Here is a 21,736-nt window from a genome sequence, read left to right as displayed (position 1 = left end):
CCCTGTTAGAGCATTCCCACATAATCCAATGCTATGAATTAAGTTATCAAATCGTGGTTAGAATGCGTAAAGGTTTATTTACAGTGTTGGTATACCGTTACAGTGCTTTTGGTATGTTATATGATATTTGATGGTTAAGGCTCCAATGGTTTAAGGCAGTGTAATTGTGGGTTTGATTCCGGAAATTTTTTGAGAGACTTTTAAGGTGGAAATTCAATCCACTACATATTTTTTCATACTTTTTCAAGCCCAAAAACTGTGATAATGTTTATTATGTCATATTGGTAAAAGCATAAAATTTTCTTTCTTTTGCAGCTTCAAACTGTATGTTATGTATTTTTTTTAGTCGTAGCGTGTTAAGTGCCGTGTCGTGGCAGACAAACTATCAAAGTGGGGAAAATAATTTAAATATCCCCGAACGGGGATCGAACTTTAACCATCGTATTAACAGTCAAGCGCTGTAAACTGCGCTACGGCAGCCTTTAAAACACGCTGTATCCCGCACATAGAAGAAGAAGCAGCAAGGGTCCCCACCTTAGATTCTACTGTTAAGATACTTCCATTAGCCATTTACCGCCAAATAATTTAGCAGTCTTATATATGAAAACGTATGTAAATCTTAATTATTCACAGTGAATTTAAGTTATTTGCTTTCCATACTAACATGGACAAGATCTCGCTGTATTAATGAACTTCTCGAACTTCACTTCGGTCGTCCAAACTTAATGTTAAGACATTCTGTTTGCATTCAATGCGATGTATGTATGTGGATGTGTGATGTTCAGGATTAAATTTGTTATATAGTTAAGGGTGGATTAAATGTTTAAGATAATTAATTTGGGGATTGATTTCGAGTTCAAATTCTGCATTACTTTTTTTCAGTATAGTACAACCTGTTAGAAATAGAAAACAGAGTGGTTTGACACTAAGTTGTCACTGGAAAAAGGCACTGGTTAATAAAGCAAAATTAGGGAAAAACTACTTATATAAATTACTGCGTTAAATTCATCTAAACAACAAATCTTAATTATTATAAAAAATAAATTGGGAGTTCTTTAAATTTTCCACATGTTTATAATTAATTAAACACCTAATACGTATATAAGGCCGTTGTATCAGAGCGGCACTGCGTCTGACTCTAAAGATGACGGTTATAGATTCGATTCTCGTTAAGAGAGTAAATTATTTTTATTTCCACGTCACCACTACACTAGGTTCACTCTTCTCTTATGCGATGCGTAATACAAAAAGAAACTAAAAAAAATATTTAATACTTATAAAAAAAACATACACCCATTTTGGTTGTCATAAATCTTTAGAGTGCAGCTTGAGAGCAACCTTCGTTCCAACGGAGTGTGAAGGACGCGATGACATTTAAATAACGGTAAGAGCTCAGCATTTTGTCTATGCGTCCTTGCTTGCCGTGAACCGGAAATAGGGTGAGTTTTTTTTTCATATTTTAAAGAAATTTGATAAAACTTTCAAAAAAGTTGGGATATTTATGTGTAACGTGTATTTTATGTTTTTGAGCTTCACTATATCTATATTGTATACAACGACAAGCCTTTAATTGTCGTTACATGCAGGATAGAATAGATAGTAATAAAATATACGAGTATATAAAACTTAGGTAATAAACTAAACTTCTCTCTAGTTAAACAATTTTAATATTAAATACTTTAAATTAAATTAAATAAATTATAAGTGATAATTTACGTCGGGCATACCGAGATGCACACGCTAATGGTTTTTTAGTTGGTTTAAACTATATAGTGTGTCTTGTCACTTGTTACTTTATAATTGTACAAGTGGTAATATTTATTAAGAGATTGTACAAGTGTGCATATGTCTACGTAATAGGTTGTAGATTCGATTCAGTTCACTCGACGAAATTAAATTACATATTTCATCATTTAATTTCCCCTCTCTGATAACCAGGCAAAGCGCGGCGTTGAGTTGCGCTACTCACCACGCAAAGTCTGGAAAAGAAATCTCTTAATGGGAACACAATGTCATATTACTAGGTTCCCTAGTTCCCTCTTCTTACCCTGCAATGTGCGAAATACGGCTAAATAAAGCTAAAAAAAATTGTAGTAATACAAAACCAAAAAATATTACATTGAATGTAATAAGAGAATGTTCAAAAGTGTTGACGTTTTTTTGCTTCTTAGAGCGTTATATAAATATACTGTTGTCATACATCTTACACCATTTTGTTTGGACAACTTTAATTGCTTAAGTTAAGGGCCAGACGACTGTATTGAAATTATTGTTAAATACAAAGCGAAAAGAAAAATTTAAATTAATTTCGTCTTATAATATGTATTGATACATAAGTAATAATTTCATATTCAAATTTTCTAGTTATAATGGAAACAAAGGCGTTAAGTTACGCTCCCAAAAGCGAATTGCGTATTGTTTTGGAAACAAACATGAAGAATAAGCTGTTATTTTCTAAAATCTATCTGTCTACGTAATCAAATATTTAAACTCGAAAAAACTATTAAATAACAAAAATAAGTTCCTGAGATAAGTGAGTGAGTAGTAGCTCCGTTCCCATAAAGCTCAACCTTCGTTCCCTACGTTTCGCCAAATTGCGTTAAAAAATGAAAATAATAAATATTTTATGTATTTAAGTGGGAATCGAATCCACAACCTATCAGACTTATGCATTGCTATGCCACACGCTTGTGTATTGCTATAGTTTATTAAAATATAGCTTCAATTTTCAAATACACCGTCCACAAAAAAAGTGTAGAAATGTAAAAACAAGAAAGATACAAAGCGACGATTAACAGTCAGCAAAACATGTTGGCACAACATCGTATCTAGATTGTCTTTTCCAGTTACTTTTCTTTTATTTCTACTATTTGTATAGTAGTAGAGGTATATACGATAAAATGTTTGTACAAACAAACACATTAGTTAGTTGGATTTTATAAAATTTTATTTTATTTCATGAAATACAAATATGCTGAGATAAATAGGATTAAAGAGGTTATTGTATTCAAATTCCAAATGCGAAAATATATACAAACATGTCTTAACACAAGGTTCCCTCAGGCCACCTTGCTATATTCGGGAAACAATGTGAAAAATAATATTCAAAGCTTGTCAAAGCTCAACTTAAACAAAAACAATAATATAATATCAAAAAGTCAAAACAACGTATGCACAAATTGTCATAAGTCGAATTCGTACAACAAAGCTCATACGATCGAGCTTATGAAAAGGAATTTTAAAGAGAGAGAATGAAGACAACAATAGGTTTAACTTTTGCTTGGAAACTTTAATTTTTCCGCCAGACGTGGATATGTTGGACAGTTCAAATGTTCTTCCCGTAGAGTATAACAGAATATATTTTTAGTATAAATTTTCATATCCTATCTTCTATATATTATACAAATACAATTCAAGTGTCTGTCATTTCAAATATTAAATATGTTTTTCTATAAGAAAAATAAATTATGTTAGTTTTTTGTCTGTCTGTCTATTTTTGCCTGTTCGGGCTTATCTTCGGAATAGCTAAACTGATTTCTATAAGACTTTCCTTGGAATATAGAGAAAAATCACGCTTAACGCGCTAGCTCTGATAGGTACTCGTAATTAAACTTTTTTTATGAAATATGTCAATTAGAATTTATTCCGTTTAAACAGCATAGATACTAGTTGAAGCGAGCAAAGCCGTGGGTGGGGCACTAATATTATATAAATATATATGTTGTTGATATTTGACAACTCTCTATAGTACCAATGTTTTGAAAGTTTAAAAGTTATTGATATATGAATATTTTCAAGTAAAAAAATCTATTGTAGAAATTCCATTGTTTCAAAATAGATCTCAATTTTTTGTTTGACAAAAGGCTGTGAAATCAAAGGCCATACCATTTTTATTTTCAGAATTTAAATCTGTAAACTAAATTTAAATGTGTAAAATCTGTAAACGCGACGGTAGTGAGTTCGATTCCCACTCGGGAGAATGAAATATTAGCTGTCATAAATAAACTAATATATAAAATTTGTAAAGCAACTTCATCATTTATTTAGGGGGATGGCAAAAGTGAAAAACTTGTCTTCCTCCAAATTAAGTCACTCCTGACACCAACTGACATACGACTTTTTCCCCCAAACGTCGCATTTTATTACCGGCTTAAGAACTTGAAATACCTTTTAGATAATCTACTAAGCCAATTTTAGAGACCAAGTTGTATTTTACTAAGAAAAAATAAAGAACCTTATCGATAATCGATAGATAGATTGGTTTAAAACTTGATTTTAAAATTGTTTCTCAACAATCAACTCTCTTTGAGTAAAGCAAGTGGCAAGTGCCTGTGGTCTGTCTTAGTTTCTAAGAGCCGCGGCTTTAAATCCCGCTACGTTTAATTTTTTATACGTTTTCTTAATACGTTTATTCAATACTAGCGGCCCGCTCGCGGTTTTACCCGCGTGACCTATGTTATTATTAATTTCTGTCTCAATGACTACGTCCTAGTGACGTCTATGCAAAATTTGAGGCTCCTAGCATTTGTAGTAACGAAGTTTCATACAAACTTTCAACCCCAAAAACAACCCCTTAGAAGTCGAATATTGCAAATTCCCGTCTTAGCGAGCACCTACGTCCTATAAGTAACTCCTATGCAAAATTTAAGATTCCTTGCACTTGTAGTTTCTGAGATTTCGTGATGAGTGAGTGACCTTTCGATTTTATATATATAGATTTAAAGAATCACTTCATTCAAGGGTAACATTTTGTGTTTTTCTGGACAAAATGCGGCGTTAAGTTTCGTTACCTTTCTACCTAATATACATCTAGGTATAACCATTCTAACTTCTAGTACATGATAAGGCAAAGCACTGCGTTGAGTTCCGCCATTCATCACGCAATACCCCGAGAATTCGGCGGATAGTGGGTAACAAAAGTATCTTAATGAGAACAGAGTGTTTTAACATTATTATAATTTCCATTTCACAATAAAAAAAAACAAATCTAAAACCTAATCTCAATCTTATTTCATCAAAATTATACAAACACATACATTAAATATAAATTTACAAAAAAAAAACAAATCAATTTAACGAATTAACGTCTTAAAATATAAAGGAATAACGCGAAAAATCTATAACGTATTTGCGTCTTGAATAATAAAGAGGCTTCGACGGTTTTTTAACGAATTAAGTGATTTATTGAACAGCTCCAGTGGATTTTCGTTCGACGTGCATTTTTATTTATGGTGTGTGCGGCTGTTGTGATATGGATTGGAAACGACAGTAATACGTTAAGTAATCATTAATTGGTTAATTAATTAATTGAATTAATGTGATGTTTGTAGAAATTGAAAAAGTTTAATGCTTTTACTAGTGAAACAGGAAGGATCTTCGTAAACAGGAAGGACCTAGGACTCAGTTTAATTCCTTCGTCTTATTTTTCAGTAGCATAACTCATCCTCGCGGTTTGTCAACAAGAGAATCTACTCTCGGAACCTACGACCTAAATTCATCTTTAATTCATTCGTCAGGTTAGAACACATAAATACAATTTTTCACCAGGTAAACAAGATAATCTGCGGCGTTTAGTTTCGCTAATCGATACACGTTGTCTCACAAGTGGGTGGTAAACGGAGAAGAGTGTAACACAAAGAACATGTACAGGTAAAAGGGTGAAGCTATTATTTATTAAGCTATCCTTTATTTTTTCAATCAAGTATATTCTTAAATTTTCGTGTTTATTTTTACTCCAAAATTCCTTCATGTTGAACGATTAATTAAAATTTATTAGAGCTTTTTTTAGTAAAAACATAATATTTTCAAACTAGCTATATCGGTTCGAGGCCATTGGCATGGGTACAAAGTGTGAGTATAAACACGACAAGTAGTGGGTTCGATTTCTAGAAATAAAAATATTTATTATATTCCTTTCTTCGCTCTAGTGTTGGGGCATAGCGCGGCGTAGAGTTTCGCCACTCAACATACAATACCTCTGTCTACCTTCCTGGCTTCCTGCGGGATACAGCGTAAGGCTAACAAAAATATTACCTACGTAGAATCAATTTTTATCTATTGAAACATTATAGATATTTAAGAAACATTACATACATATATTTATAGTATTTTATCCTTATCGAATGTAATAAAGGAAAGTTATAATAATACTAATAACAATATTTTCAAAGAAAACTATAAGAATAGGCGTCATATAAGGAGTGCTCGAAGGACCAAAGCCTATAACAATGGAAATTGGTTGGGCTATTGACCTAACCTTTATTGTTTATATAATTTCTAAGGAATATGAGAGGCCTATAATGTCTCGCTGGTATTTTCATAATGTTAGTGTCTATAAAAATTCTTAATAATAATATTTATTAGACATTAGATATTTGAAAAGTATTTTTCACACTAAGGTTAAAAAGATTTGTTTTAATTTGTCTGTAGAGAACAGTATAAACAAGGCAGTCATAGAGCAGGTGCACAAGGGTGTGACTCTTACGTGACGGTTGTGGGTTTGATCCCCAATCAGCGGAATAAATTATTGTTTGTTAATATTTTCCCTTCTTCGCTCTGGCACCGAGGCAAAAGCCTAGCGTTCAGTTTTGCCACTCAAAATGTAATGCTTCGAAAAATTCAATAAAATGTGAGGAACGTAGTGTCTTAACTCTAGCTTCCCTCTGCCTACCCTCCTAATGTGAAATACTGCGTGAAACTAAAAAAAAAATATAGAAAATTAAAGAAAAAAAGACAATTTTCCATTTATACCATTATAATAAAAATAACGACCACTCCTTATTATGAACATTTACTATCTACGGAAAGGATAAAACAAATCGTTATAATTAGTAAGCGCACTCTGCTATTTCCTTAATGGAAATATATTTTATTCCATTATAGCCTATATTGAGTGGAAATAAAGATCATAATCGCTAGATTTTGTTTAGATGACGAATTTACAAAATGCCTCGTTAGACCCTACCAAATCTACCTCTTATTTGAATTCTAGTTACCGTTATCCATTAACGCCTTTAGATGATTCCTTTGCTTATACTTTAATAAATGTTTAATATATGAAATAGTATGTCGTCGATTTGGTGAAGGAAGTTAAGCCTCATATTACAAGAAGGAACCTGGGAACCTAATGTTAAGATAATTCATTCCCCTCGAGATCATTGTGCAGAAATAAAAATATGAAATATTTAATGATAGATTTCTCATTAAAGATGTCTTATACAATAATAATAGATAAAAACCATTGTCTCAGAAGATAGAATGACAAACATAATTTTAGAACCGTCTGGGAATTTCAAGCAACTAAACCAACTTATTGTATGCGCTATAGTAGTAACAAAGGCAGTTATAACTAAATTATCTCAACTTGACGTTACAATTAGTCTTTGTGGAAAAATTTAATTCTATAATTTACTTTGAGAAAATGGTTTAATTTATTATTTTTTTATCTAAAGCACTTGAAATAGAGAAGTTAGTGTTGTGACACTTAAATTCAAATTTAAATTAACTATTTTTAAGCTTCACTCTTTATCCCTGTCGTATACAGGATTGTTTGGTTTCCAACTAAAAACATTCAGTATAATTTTCACTTAATAAATAAAACACATACTATGTCTAAGTAAACAAATACTATCCTTTACTATTTTACCTTTTACCAACTTTAAATCGAAGGTGACATTAGCCACAGTGAACAATTTACATGTATTTACCGGCATCCGTTTATTTGTTTAGGATTTACTAAGTAATTAACAAAGTTGATGATATGAGCCAGGTATTGTGAAAATATTTAAGCTTTTAATCTCTATCTCTATTACTAAAGAAGTATAAATAAAGTAAATGATCATTCATTTACAAAATTAAAGGACAATTTTTGGCATTTGTTAAAAATGTTGTCTCATACTACGGAATTCTTCAATTTTCCTTAAAATAAAATAAATGATACTCGTGATAATATTCAAAAAGTTTTTTTTTTTTTTTTTTCATATATATAATATTTTTTAAAACAACAAAAACAAGACAGTATTTTGTGCTTAAACATTCTGTTCGCCACTCCGCTCTTTGTGTACCAGATTTATTTATCCATATATTTTATAACCATTTCTTTGCCTTGTATGTATCTCAAACATAGCAGAGTAAACACAAAGAACCAGGGAACTTAGTGTTAAGATATTCCATGACTTCACTTTCCGCTGAATTCTGAAGGCATTGTGTGTTGAGTTGAGGAACTTTTTACTTTGATATATTACTTTTATTAATATTTATGTGACTATATTTTCTTAGCTTAACGTAATAGGACGAGAAAACCTATTTTCAACACGAAATATTAAGTATTTTCAATACACGAACTACGTAAGGTTATTCTGCTACAATAATAAACCATAATACAGTAATAAAACACTTTAAAATTGTTAAACTGCCTAAACTTCCAGCTATTACGGCTTCATAACTTGTTTTTGCAATTTTGTTTATTTACAATGTTAATTTATAAAGAGAAAGTGAATATATTAAGGGAGGGCGCGAAAGAATATTAATACTAGAAGTTCTGAGATAAGGTGAGGTAATTGTTTTATTAAAGAAAACTTGCCCACATAATTTTGGTTAGATGGGTGATAAATTTCAATACAAAATGAGGGTTAGCTATATATATATATACAGGTGGTGGTTGCTTGAGAACTTTTTAGAATTTTTTAATAAAGGACAAAGGTTATTGATGATGTAACTATTAATATGAGTAAAAGATGTATTAGGTCTGGTATGTTTGAAAATTGTGTGAAAATTAGGAAATGAAGTATCTTACCACTAGGTTTTCTATCCCGCAATTTGCGGGATACGGCGTGAAGCTAAAAACATATTATAATCTATATATATAAAACTTGTGGACTTGTCCTCACTGACTGAGGTAAGACGCGCGCACAGCCGTAACCGCTGATGGTAGAAACGTGAAATTTGGACAGATGTTTACTTTCGTAATCTGGACATCCACTAAGAAGGGATTTTGGAAAATTTTAACCCTAAAGGGGCGAAATAGGGGTTGAAAGTTAGTATGGAAAAAAATTTAAATCGGCACCGATTCTTATAAAATTTGAAATTCAGACTTTTAAAAGTATTTAATTGAACACGTGTTTCATGGTTTTCTAGAACTCACCCCCTAAGGATGCAAATAAGGGGTTGAAAGTTTGTATGGGAAAATTCTTAAATCGCCACCGATTTTTATATAATTTCATATTTAGACTCTTAAAAATATTTAATTAAACATATATTTCATGGTTTTCTAGAATTTACCCCCTAAGGGTGCAATAAGGGGTTGAAAGTTTGTATGGAAAAATCTTTAAATCGCCACCGATTTTTATAAAATTTGAAATTTAGACTCTTAAAAATATTTCATTGAACACATGTTTCATGGGTTATTAGAATTCACCCTTAAAGACGTAAGCGAAACTGCGCGCGTCCACTAGTCATACAATAATAGCACAACTCAAAAAAAATCTTGGCAGACCCCTCGAAATCACGCTCAAGCACAAACTAAGTCAATTAATACACGAACTGCATATGTCAGGCAAATTGTATTCTCCCCATGACAATTTCCGTAAAGACCCCATGTAAGGACCATACAAAAGAATGTAGTTAAGACGTAAACTAATGTACCCTAATACACTATTAAAATACCCTCGCCGTTGCTTTGGTAGGGGAATTAGTTGTTGATAATATATTAATTGATTATATGTTTTTACTTTTTGATTTTGTTTGTTTTTCTTGAAAAAAAATGCTTTTAGCTATATTCCACATATAGCAGTATGAACAGGAAACTAATGTTAAACACTACGGTCTTCACTGTTCGTCAAATTTTAGAGTAATTGCGTGTTGGGTGAAGAAACTAAACGTCATGCTTTGATTAGGTACCAAAGCGAGTAAATGTAAATAATTTATTCCCCCAAGTGGGAATCAAATTCGCTACTGTCGCGTATACCGTCATACATTATACCACTGCGAAACAACGGCCTTTCTTTGTATTATTTGTGTTTAAATTTTAATTCTAGAACATGTATAACACCATTTCTTTCCTGGCACTATAATAATTGAGACGATTTCTCTCTACTCTCCTACTTTATAGGAGGAATTGTGACTTGAGTAGCGTAACTCAATGCAGTTAAATTGTAATTCCAAAAAAACGAGAGAAATAACTACAGATATTTTTCTTCAATCCTCATGTTGGGAAATGATCTTTCAATTATTATCAGACAGACACGTGCCAGACGTATAAAATTATTTATTGTTATTTTTTTAATAGTTGCTACGTACTAATAACGTAAGCTTGACAATAAATAAATATATTATAATACCCTAAAGGAGGGATTGAGCCATATCGTGGTGCAGGGGCACAAATGTGCGACTAAGCGCGACAGGCTGTGGGTTCGATTCCCACTCGTGGGATACAATGTGACGCTAAAAAAATATTTGAAAAAACAACTATCACGCTTAACCATTTACAACTAAGTGAAATATATTTTATTTTATTAATTTCTTAGCTATTTTCTTCAAAACTTCAATAAGAAAAACGTCAAAGAACAACCATAGTCTAAGAAAAGCTATTTTACATATTCTATTTAATGAAGATATCGAAACACCCCTACTAATGTAACAAATATCTACAGTATAGCCAGTTAAGTCGACGGCGTCGATTACGTTCATAGTAAACTGTTACGAGCCGACATTATCGTATCCTTAATGCGTTAGTCTTGCGTACTAAGCGGTAGTCGATTTTGATTATGAATTGGCCTTGGGCCTTTCTATATATTAGGTTTATATGACAGTTGTTTCTAGTTATATAGCCTTAAAATAAATTAATACGACGATTTTAGATTATAATTATTGTTTTTAGGGTCCCGTAGATCAAAAGGTAAAAGTGGAGTACGGAGAGTCGAAACACTAGATATTCTTTCCTTTCACTGCTATCTACAGAAGTTGGGCTAACCTAAAACCAATTTAAAATTAACCCCTACCCCTTATTTGTAGAGCATAATAAATTATAAATTAAACATCACCCCCGGTTCTGTTTTCCATTTTGTACACGTGCCGTTACTTATATAGTCATTCTCTATACACTTAAGTGGCTGGCTTTAAACAAAAATGTCTTAAGCACTGTCGCCTTCCTGCTTCGAGTTTACTTAGTGAGATTTGATATGTAAGTGGCGGTTTTCTATTTAAAGATTGAATATATTTTTTTTATGGGTATTGGATAAATAAAATTTATGCATATTTATATCTTTCTTGTACTTCATGCTGTATCCAGGATATATATAGTAAGGTGGTCAGAGAGATACTGGTGTTAAGGCACTCCACACAACCAACTCTCCGCCCTATTTTCGAGACATGATTAATTCTCTCGAGAAGAAATCGAACCTACAAACAATCATTTTTACAGTTACACGCTAAAACAAATCTTTTAACTGACATCTTTCTTCTGCAAGTTGAAAGTTAATAAATTACTCCATTAATATAAAAAATAAGAATTTTATTTTTTATTTTCATTTCTATTTCGAATAATAGCCTAGAAAACACGTTATTCTCAAGTTGCGCTATCTTCTAGAGTCGTATACTTCATAAATCCTTTGGCATATAAACATTTTTGTTAGATTAAAATCTGGTAATAGGAAACTCTTGGAACACTTTCTTGGAACGTATTGTTAAATTCTATACATTTTTGGAATAGAATATTTAGGTATAATAAAATAAAAAAAACAGAAAATATTTAAGTGAGTAACGGAGTGTATTAACATTACATTTCTTCTTTTACCTTGCTATTTTTTACCTTTCAATTCAAAAATTTCTTCATATTTATTTTGTACACAGACTATATTAAGAGTTAGTTCTTTTACCGTTGTGGCGCAGTTGTACAAGAGTGCGACTGTAAGTACGACGGCTGTGAGTTCGATTTCCTTTCAGGGCAATAAAATGTTTAATGTTTTAATTTCTTCGCTCTGGTGAAGAGGCATTACGCGGCGTTGAGTGCCGCTACTCAACACATAATGTATCCAGAATTCGACGAGAAATGTGGAAGGAAAGATATCTTAAAAGGAAACAAAGTGTCTTAACTCTAGGTTCCCAGATTCCATCTGCCTACCCTCATATCTGCGAGATACAGTGTGAAGTTTAAAAAAATAGTTGTTCAATAACTATAAAACTCAGTTATTTCAAAACGATAAGACAAAATGAAAGGTGACTCTACCTCCATAGATTTTAACAACCGTTTTAAAACAGTTTACATTGCATAGCGCGTTGCAGTACATACATTATATTTAATATTATTTCGTAGCGAGAGCTTTTGAGAATAATAAAATAATAAATCTAGTTAATGGGTGATAAATAGTTAATTTTTTGTGCGAACGTTCAAGTATAAGTAAATGTAATAAATTTTAAATATAAATTGCTTCTTTTAGCTGTTGTGGTGTAGCGGTGCAGAGTGTGACTGTAACGCTATGGTTGTGAGTTCGATTGCTACTCGAGGGAATAAAAAAAAAATATATATATATTTTCGTTTTTACACTCTGGTAAAAGCGTTTCGAATTGGACGGTAAATGGCAAACAGTATGTCTTAACTCTACTTTCCCTCCGTCTACGTTGTTATAAAGGAAAAAGCGTAAAGCTTTTATCATTTGCAGTCGACAATGCTGTGCAGTTTTCCGATGACTTTGAGAGCTCCGTAACCAGTGGGTTAAACGTGATCCTATTACAAAGATTCCGCTGTCGGCCCGTGTGTCTTCATGTCTGTCTGTAACCAGGCTGTATCTCATGAATCTTGATAGTTGAAATTTTCACCGATAATTCACCGTCTTAACAACAAGTATCTAAAATATAAGAAAATAAATATTTAAGAACTGTAACGCGACGGTTGTGAATTCGATTCCCACTCGAGGGAATGAAATAATTTTGATTGATATTTTCATTTCTTAGTTCTGGTATCAAAGCAAAAGCGCAGTGCCTCAAAATATAGTCTGATAAGTAGCAGTGAGAATAAGACAAATAACTTTTTAGCTTCACCTAAATAACACGGTAGGCGGAGAGAACTTAATGTTAAGTCACTTCTTTTCCTATATAGTGTCAAATTTTCAAGACCTTGCATGTCAAACATGTATGAAACAAAATGCTATTATTATGGGCAATATAATACCAGAAATTTAAGCACACTTTTATATTTCAACAATAGATCTAATTTGTACGAGAACAAAACAAAATGACGTCGAAAAAAACAATTGTAGGTACATAATTCCTTCATTTACCGAGCATTACTCTTCGGCCCTTTGAAATGTGATGAAAACGACGAAAAATTACCTATTTTTCCCTTTTCAAGAGAACAAGATCGATTCGTTTCAATTAGGAAAAAGTTAGGCGCTGGTATAATTGAATTAGTGGAACAGATTTAGTTGTTACTTGGAAACTAAAGTTAGGTTAGTGTTTTTTTATATCCAGGTGCTATTTTGTTTTTCTTTTTCTCATATAGAAATGTTTGCTAAAAATATATTATGATATGCAAAAAAAATGAGGTAGTACGTATACGTACGTAGGCCGTCATTGCGCAGAGGCACCAGCGTGCAATTGTAAACGCGACAGTTCATGGATTCGATTCCCACTAGATTAAAAGAAATATTTATTATTTTCATTTCATCGCCCTGGCAAAGCAGGCGTTAAGTCATATTGTAGTTAGTATACCCAATAATTACAAAAATCTATATTAAATAATAATACAGATTTGACGTCGAAAAGTACATATTACCTTTTCGACAATTTTTAACTCAATCCGTTATTTCTCTAGTAGCGTTGATAGATTAGCCAGAGCCATTCACATTTTCTTTTTTGTAGCCACGTTACATTTAGAGCAGCACGTCGATCTTCATTTTGCCTCCTAGGGATACATGAGTATATTTAAAATGGACGACAATAAGCAATAGAATTATATCATTACATTTTCGTCAATTCCATTTATTTTAAAGTATGAGAAAAACGAAACGATATCTTCAGAGTTCGATGAAAAATAGGAAACGGAAACAGAGTATTTTAACACTAGGCTTCTTCTGCCTACTCTGCTACGTACGGTATACAGCGTGATGCTACAAAAAATCTTTCCCCTGAGCAAGTATCGAATTCACAATCGTCTCATTTATAATCAAACGCCATCCTACTGAGCTTAAGCAGCTTAATAATAATAGCATGCAGGAAATACACAACTCTGTCGAATTCTGTAATTAAAATAACTAATTACTATTTATTATAATATGTATGTACTTAACTATGTATATTAAACAAAAATAACTATATTTCAATGAATTAATTACTGGACCGGTTAAATTAGAATTATCCGTTTTATTTTTATTGTGTAATATATAATTATGTACTGTTTGTTATTCAAAATAAATTAAATTTACGCTGATTGCTCTAATTCTAATATTGAAAGAATATTTGTTAAGGCTGCCCAGCAATAGAAGCACGACGCTTTTGAGTTCGATTCCTACTTGGGGGAATAAACTACTTTAATTTCCGCGCTCTAATAAGATTAAACGCAGCGTTAAGTTCCAGCACTCAACGCAAAATCTCTCGATTTTTATCGAATTGTGTAATAATAACATTTTGAATTAAATTTTCATAGCAATGTCAATTTTTTTAGAAGTTCTTGAATTACGAATTCACTTACGTTACGTGCAGAAGCTAAGTAATGTCATGTATAAGTCAATTAAACCAAAACTCAAGAGAACTAGAAGAGAAATTTCCCCTTATTTTCTATGGAATAATAAATTCTATTTCTATTGAATAATAAACCTATTTCTATTGAATACATAATCTTATTAAATAATGTTAAATTATTATTGTCCTATACAATTCAAATATTAAATGCAGAAATTACAAGATTTTTTTCATAATTTAAAACCATTCCTTTGAACTAAGGCATCGCTATTCTTATATTAATTTTAATTAATAAAAGAATCTTAGACTATTTTTATTTAAAACAACGAGCTAAACGACCAACATAAAGTCTTACTTTTACAGTTTACTTTGTCTTTGTTTTCTATAAAAGAATCAATTAGAAAACCTTTTAAGAGTACACAAAAAGTGCATTAACGCCACAGTGGTGTAGTTAGGAAGCACCTATCTGTAGACGCCGTGGTTTTGGGTACGATATCCAGTCGTGGAAATGTTTATATTTCAAATATTTTATTTTACTAGCTTGTTGGGACCCTATCTGACTGCAAATATGATGAGTTGTGGGTTCAATTTCGATCTTTACTTAAATTTTGTATTTTATAAAATATCGAAAGTCTTAAGATAAAATAAAAATTTTATATGTGTGAACGTAGTGTCATAACACTAGATCGTCTCTATTTATCTTGTTTAATGCAGTACAGAGGAAAGGCGGAATTCAACGCCACGCGAGAACGTAACCAGAGCTAGAATAATGAAAATAATTCGTTTTAAAAGGACTCTACCCTAAAGAAAGTTATAGAAAAAGTGCATTATTATAAAGATTATTCGTAATGAATTTGGAGAGTTATCTTCCAAGTTCAATAAAAAGCAATAAGGATTTGGAAGATTAGCAAAGTGGAGTCGCATCTGTCGTAGGGTGTGCTGAGACGACGGTATCGCACGTTTTCCTTGTAGATAAATTTTGGTAATAGTACCCCATCCTGGTACTGTAGATGAAGAGTGTAGTTAGAGTTACATTTGATATATTTGTACGTAATTTTGTTTTATTGTAAGTAAGCAGCATAGTTTTTGACTATTAACGCGATGTTCGTGGATTCAATTCTAGCTCGGAGGATCAAATTACTTAATGTTAAACGTAAAGTTAATAAAATTATATTAGATGGTTAAGGTCGTCAAGGTGCAAGGGCACAAGCGTGTAACTAAAGTTACATACGTTTTTGGGTTCGATTTCCACTCGGGGTGAGTAATAAATTAATAAAGTATTTTCTTATTTGGAATATAATATAAATTTTCTTTTAGCTCCACGTTGTAGTCCGCAAAGAAACTTAGTATTAATGCATTCCATTCTCTACTTTTCACTCAATCTTTGATAGATTACGTGTTGAATAGCGTAACATAACGCTGTTATTTGTCTTAACACCAGATCAAGCGATAAAAATAGCTCTTCCTCTGAATATAAATTCAATATACATCCATTGTGTTTACAACCGGACGGTGCACCATTAGAGAATAAAAGGAAAAATATATAAACATATAATAATATATTATTTTTTTCTATAAATAATACTATATTTCAAAAAAGGTCTAAGTATAAAAGCTGAAAGCCTCAGGTCACCGCCCCATTAGTTTCCATCAGAGCAATTACTCGCACGCCAAAACATCGATTCTCACACTTCAGGAATCTCGGCCCCGATGAATATCGATATTCACGATTTTTAACCCTTTGATTAAAACAAGATTTTGCTGAATAATTTAATTTACAAAGCTTGTAAACTCCAGCGTTTACAGTTGAAAAATAATATGAAAATTTTGCGATATTTTTAAGGTTTTTAATTGATTAGTCGTTTCGTTTGTTTTTATTTTATCTTCGAATAATATTTTAGGAAATGTACTTTCAGTTTTATATACGTTTTCTTAAATATTTTTCTATCCTTACCATAGAAACCATAATAAAATGAACTACAGTCTGGATAGTACAACAAACGTTATGATTAAAAATTTATTTTTTAATCATATAGTTTTTCACGACAGATATTTGTTACACAGTTTAAAAAAATAGTGTTGTCAACTTAAACAAATTTCCAGTCAAAAAAAGTTTTTTATCTATCTTTTAAAACTTATTAGAGTACCACAAACTATAAAATAAAGAAAGTTGTCCAGAAAAAAATGTTTTAGCACCGCTAAAATGTAAAATTAAAAACATTTTAAGTCAGACGCCTTGGAAGTACACTTGAGGGTACGGTTGAGAAGTATCTAGACACTGTCTACTTTAAAGTGAAGCTGTAAAATATGTTGTTTTTTTTATTTTAAAGCATTCGTATTTCACACATTTCAAGCTTTTTGTAAAGGACTTATTGTTTAGGAATCAAGAGAAAATATAGAGTGGCGGAACCTAACGCTGCACGTTCATAAATAAAATTGACTTGAATTAAATATTATTAGATGTTTCTTCAAATTGTCTCTCTAATTTTATTTCCTAGCTCTGGTAAAGAGACAAAGCGCGACGTTGAGTTCCGCCACTCAGGCTATTCCGCCATTGCGCCTTCAGGATTTAACGGAAAATGCAGGAACGGAAGTGTGTTTCTGAGAACGTAGTGTCTTAACACTAGGTTAGGTAATAATTTATTTTCTGGAGTGGGAATCATACCTACGACTGTTTACAGTTGGACTCTGTTCTGTAATTAGAACTTAAATAATCATTTCCTTCATTCTCAGAAGTCTTCAGAGAAACACACTAAAGCATGTTAATGTGCGGTTGCATCAATTGCTACGGTAATGGACGTAGTATTAATACCTACATATGCATATGTATATCAGAATATAATTATATATTGAGAGAGAGAGAGAGAGAGAGAGCTTAAATTTTTAGCATTTTAAAAGTTTTATTCAATTAATAAGGTAAACTATCTTTTATTCGTTTATCAAAATAGATATTAAGTCTTATACTTTGTAAGTGAAATTGTTTAACCGACATAATCACTTATATTTAGTACTGTCGTTCCGCTCGCGGCTTCGCCGGCTAGAGCTTCATTATTATTAATTATTACTATTATTTAGATAATACTTTAAAGACAATATCCACTTATTGAAAGCTAAAATTTCAGCCTATACAATAATAAAATTATTTTGTTGCAATTTTATTGCAACTATGTATCTTATATTTATACAACTTTTGTATTTTTAAAAACATAAAAAGTCATTAAATTTTGACATTATTGTAATATATTTTTAATAAGTAATGAAAGAATGGCAAAAAGACCTCGGTTGACCTTCGAAAACACAGTATCAAAGATACTGGAGGAAGGTCACGTAAAAAGCATGAGGACCCCCCGGAGGGCATGTATGAAGAGGTTGATGACAGTGGACGAGGCGAAAGAGGTATGTAGAGACCGTAGCGTTTGGCGCTCCGTTCTCTCTGACTATCCCGCTAGGAATAAAGCGTGAAGTTAAGTTTTTTTTAATTACTTCTATTCTGCTTAACTACCAATCGACAACTTTAACGGTTGATTAAATAACCCAAATCTTGCCTGAAAAGTGTTAAGATATCAATCGGCTACAACCTTCTGGTTAAATTGCCTCTTCACCCTTCATTTTTGATAGCATCTACAAACAAATTGTAATTTACGTTTAGGAAAGTTTAAAGTGGATTTCCACTTATATGGAGATGTGGCGTGATGGATAAGTGAACATTAGGATACCCTAAGTCAAAGTAATTATGTTAAAATATTTAGATATACATATACAAATATATGTTTATACAAAGCAGGCAGTAGATACGGAGGCGACAGGCTGTGAATTTAATTTCAACTAGGAGAAATCAAATATTTAGTGTTCCTCATTCTGGTAACGAGTCCAAGCGCGGCGTTAAGTTCTGCCGCTCAACACGCAATGCCTCCAGAATTCGTTAATTCATTTTTTATAGCTTCAGGCTGTATTTGCACATAAAAGGGTAGGCAGAGAAAACCTGGGATCTGGTTTTAAGTCTCTTCTGTTTCTCTCTTTCCGCCTTATTCCTGAGGCATTGGCAGTGGCGGTAGAGAACGGTAAAAGTGGCAGAACTCAACACTGCGCCTTGCCTCGTTACCAGTTTCATTCCTCTTGGTTGGAGTCGAACCTATAAACGTCGCGTGTAAAATCTGATGCTGCGCCGCTGGGGTTTTATTATTAGTATTGATTCAGCATTAACCCATTCTAGTCGTATAAAAGAAAAAATCCACTGATAAATTCAAACATTTTAAATAAAAAAGCTTCAATTGACACTTTTAACAATATTCACACAAACGCGTGTAAACTGGAGGAGTTTATTTATACTTCAATGGAACGGAATGATCGATTAAATACACTCTTCTTTTATGTGTAAAAGTAAAAAATATATGGACATATTCTTTATTCTGGGTTTTTGGTGTCAGATTAAAATGAGAAACGAAGTGTTTTAGGACTAATTACTATCTGCTTACCCTGCTGAGCGGGAAAAAGGGGGAGTGGCCCTGACAAGGCTAAGCGCATCGTTGGGTCCGCCACCCAACACGCAATGGTTTGGAAATTTGACGGAAAATTTAAAAACGGAGTGTCTTAGCACTAAATTCTGCTGCCCAGCTATCTGCGGGATACAGCGTGAAGCAAAAAAAATGTACGTCGACATTACATAAAGTCACAGTGAGAGGCGACGGTTGTAAATTCGATTCCCAATAAAGAGAATAAGTTTTGTGATTCAAAAACAGAAAGTGGAGATTGATTTTTTCTATGCAATCATGAAATATCATGTCCTTCGAAATACTTCAAATATTTAATATTTGTTAAAAGTTAAACAAAAAAAAAAACAAAAGAAAAAAGTATTTGTTTGTTTGCTACATGAACCTTTACACTGTACGCCGCTACGACAAACGCGCGAAGCATAAAATTCTCCATTCTACGAATTAAATTTCAACCATCATTTCTTTCTCAATATTTAAAATAGTATATTAATAAAGTTAAAAACGTAATAAAAAGCAGTAAATAAGTTATTTGTTTGTTCATAGTAATATCTAGAACTACTTAGTCGATTTCTAAAGCTTTATCATACTTGACAGATGTAGGCTATTTTGTACAATAGAATTTTTTTAGTTCAAATTCTTTAGTTGTATTGTTTTTAGCTTCACGCTGTATCCCGCACACTGCAGGGTACGCAGAGGGAATCTAGTGTCAATACACTCCGTTCTTCACTTTCCGCCGAATTCTGGAGGCATTATGTGTTGAGTGGGTGAAATCAACGCCGCGCTTTGCCTAGACACCAGAGCGAAGTTAATAATTAAAATAACAATATTGTGTTGAATTATAATAAGCAATATAGAAATATATTCATTATAAGTTTTCTAATAATTCAAATTTGTTTATTTTCCTTTTGAAATAAAACAGTTTTCTCTAATCTATATATATAAAAGGACTTGTCCTCACTGACTGAGGTAAGACGCACGCACAGCCGTAACCGCTGTGCGTAGAAACGTGAAATTTGGACAGATGTTTACTTTCGTAATCTGGACATCCACTAAGAAGGGATTTTGAAAAATTTTAACCCTAAAGGGGTAAAATAGGGGCTCAAAGTTTGTATGGAAAAAAAATTAAATCGTCACCGATTCTTATAAATTTTGAAATTCAGACTCTTAAAAGTATTTAATTGATCACGTGTTTCATGGTTTTCTAGAATTATTTCCATAAGGGTGCAAATAAGGGGTTGAAAGTTTGTATGGAAAAATCTTTAAATGGCCACTGATTTTTATAAAATTTGAAACTTAGACTCTTAAAAGTATTTAATTGAACACATGTTTCATGGTTTTCTAGAATTATCCCCCTAAGGTGCAAATAAGTAGGCGAAGCTGCGCGCGGCCACTAGTTATTAATATTTTATAAACGCAATATTGTTTGCTTAATAGTTATTATGTATGATAAAATTAACTAAAGTAAGTTTTTGCAAGATTCTTCATTATATAAATCATTTTTTTTTAAAAATAGGATAATAAACAAATAGCAAATTATCCAAAATTTCAATTAAATAATAAAATAATGAATAACTAATATTCTTAATCATCTTTGATTCTAAGTTATTAAATAAAACGAGAGAAATACAAGTTTCAATTTCGCTATTATTGAAAATATAATTAAAATACGAATAAAATTGTACGAAACGTTATTTCGATATCGTGAAAACGCTATAATTACTGCCAAATGAAAACAGGCAAGGTAAAGGTAATTAACGAATCAATCAACAATATGCTTACCATTTACATTGATTATACATCAAAATTGTTATTTATTCTTATATTTATTTGTTTATTAGATAAATTAAAATAGAAATATGAAGTAAAAGTATTTAATTCTTACTGAAAGTATTAAATTTGGTTTCAAAGAAAAATGATGAATGAAATCTTGAATAATTTTAATAGTTAAAAATATTTTTATGTATTACTATCTAATATAATGTTTTTTGTGAAATATACGAAACAATTTAAATATTAAGCTTATTTTTGACGTATATAATCTTATAACACAGTAATTACTAAACTTAAAAAAGAACACTAAACAAAAATGAAAACCTGCCAAAATTTACAACACAAATCTATACTAAAAATAACAAAAATATAAATAAATACCTTTAATCCAATAGCATCCTTTTAAATCGAAAAAAAACACTCACAAAAACATTACGTTACTACGACAGCACGAACTCGCGAGCGAGACGCTACCCTCTCGGCGTCTACAGAGCGACTGAAGCTCTACGGAGAGACACCCTGTCAACTTGTGCATTAAAAACTTTGAAATGTACAATACTGGCCAATCTTACTATAACGTAAGTAAAGTAGTTTTTTAAAATTTTCAAGTTTTATATAAAATACAATACATAGATGTATTTTATTCTGCCAATTCTTGTAATGTAAGCAAATTTGTGTTTTAAAGTGAATATTTTTTGGTATAACATTGACAATATATTAAGTGAGTAAGTTTTTTTTATTTTTTAAGGGTTTTGTATTGACTTATTTCAATTTTACATTTTTTTTCTTAAATCGTGTTA

At 31.7% G+C, this 21,736-nt stretch overlaps 1 protein-coding gene across 1 annotated transcript in view; it reads right to left on the bottom strand.

The window, feature by feature from the left end:
- The window catches only part of Con (leucine rich repeat protein connectin), a 232,542-nt gene extending 211,118 nt beyond the window's left edge, over nucleotides 1-21,424 (bottom strand). Inside the window, exon 1 of the mRNA XM_085199296.1 lies at nucleotides 21,318-21,424. The gene's annotated coding sequence lies outside the window, so the exon portion shown is untranslated. The remainder of the gene's footprint in view (nucleotides 1-21,317) is intronic.
- Between the last annotated feature and the right edge of the window lie 312 nt (nucleotides 21,425-21,736).

Source organism: Heliconius melpomene, chromosome 16 (genome assembly GCF_056956725.1).
Source record: "Heliconius melpomene rosina isolate 202511_hmr_F chromosome 16, ASM5695672v1, whole genome shotgun sequence".
NCBI lineage: Eukaryota > Metazoa > Arthropoda > Insecta > Lepidoptera > Nymphalidae > Heliconius > Heliconius melpomene.
Note: the sequence above shows the minus strand (reverse complement) of the source record. Positions and strands in the feature narration are given on the sequence as shown.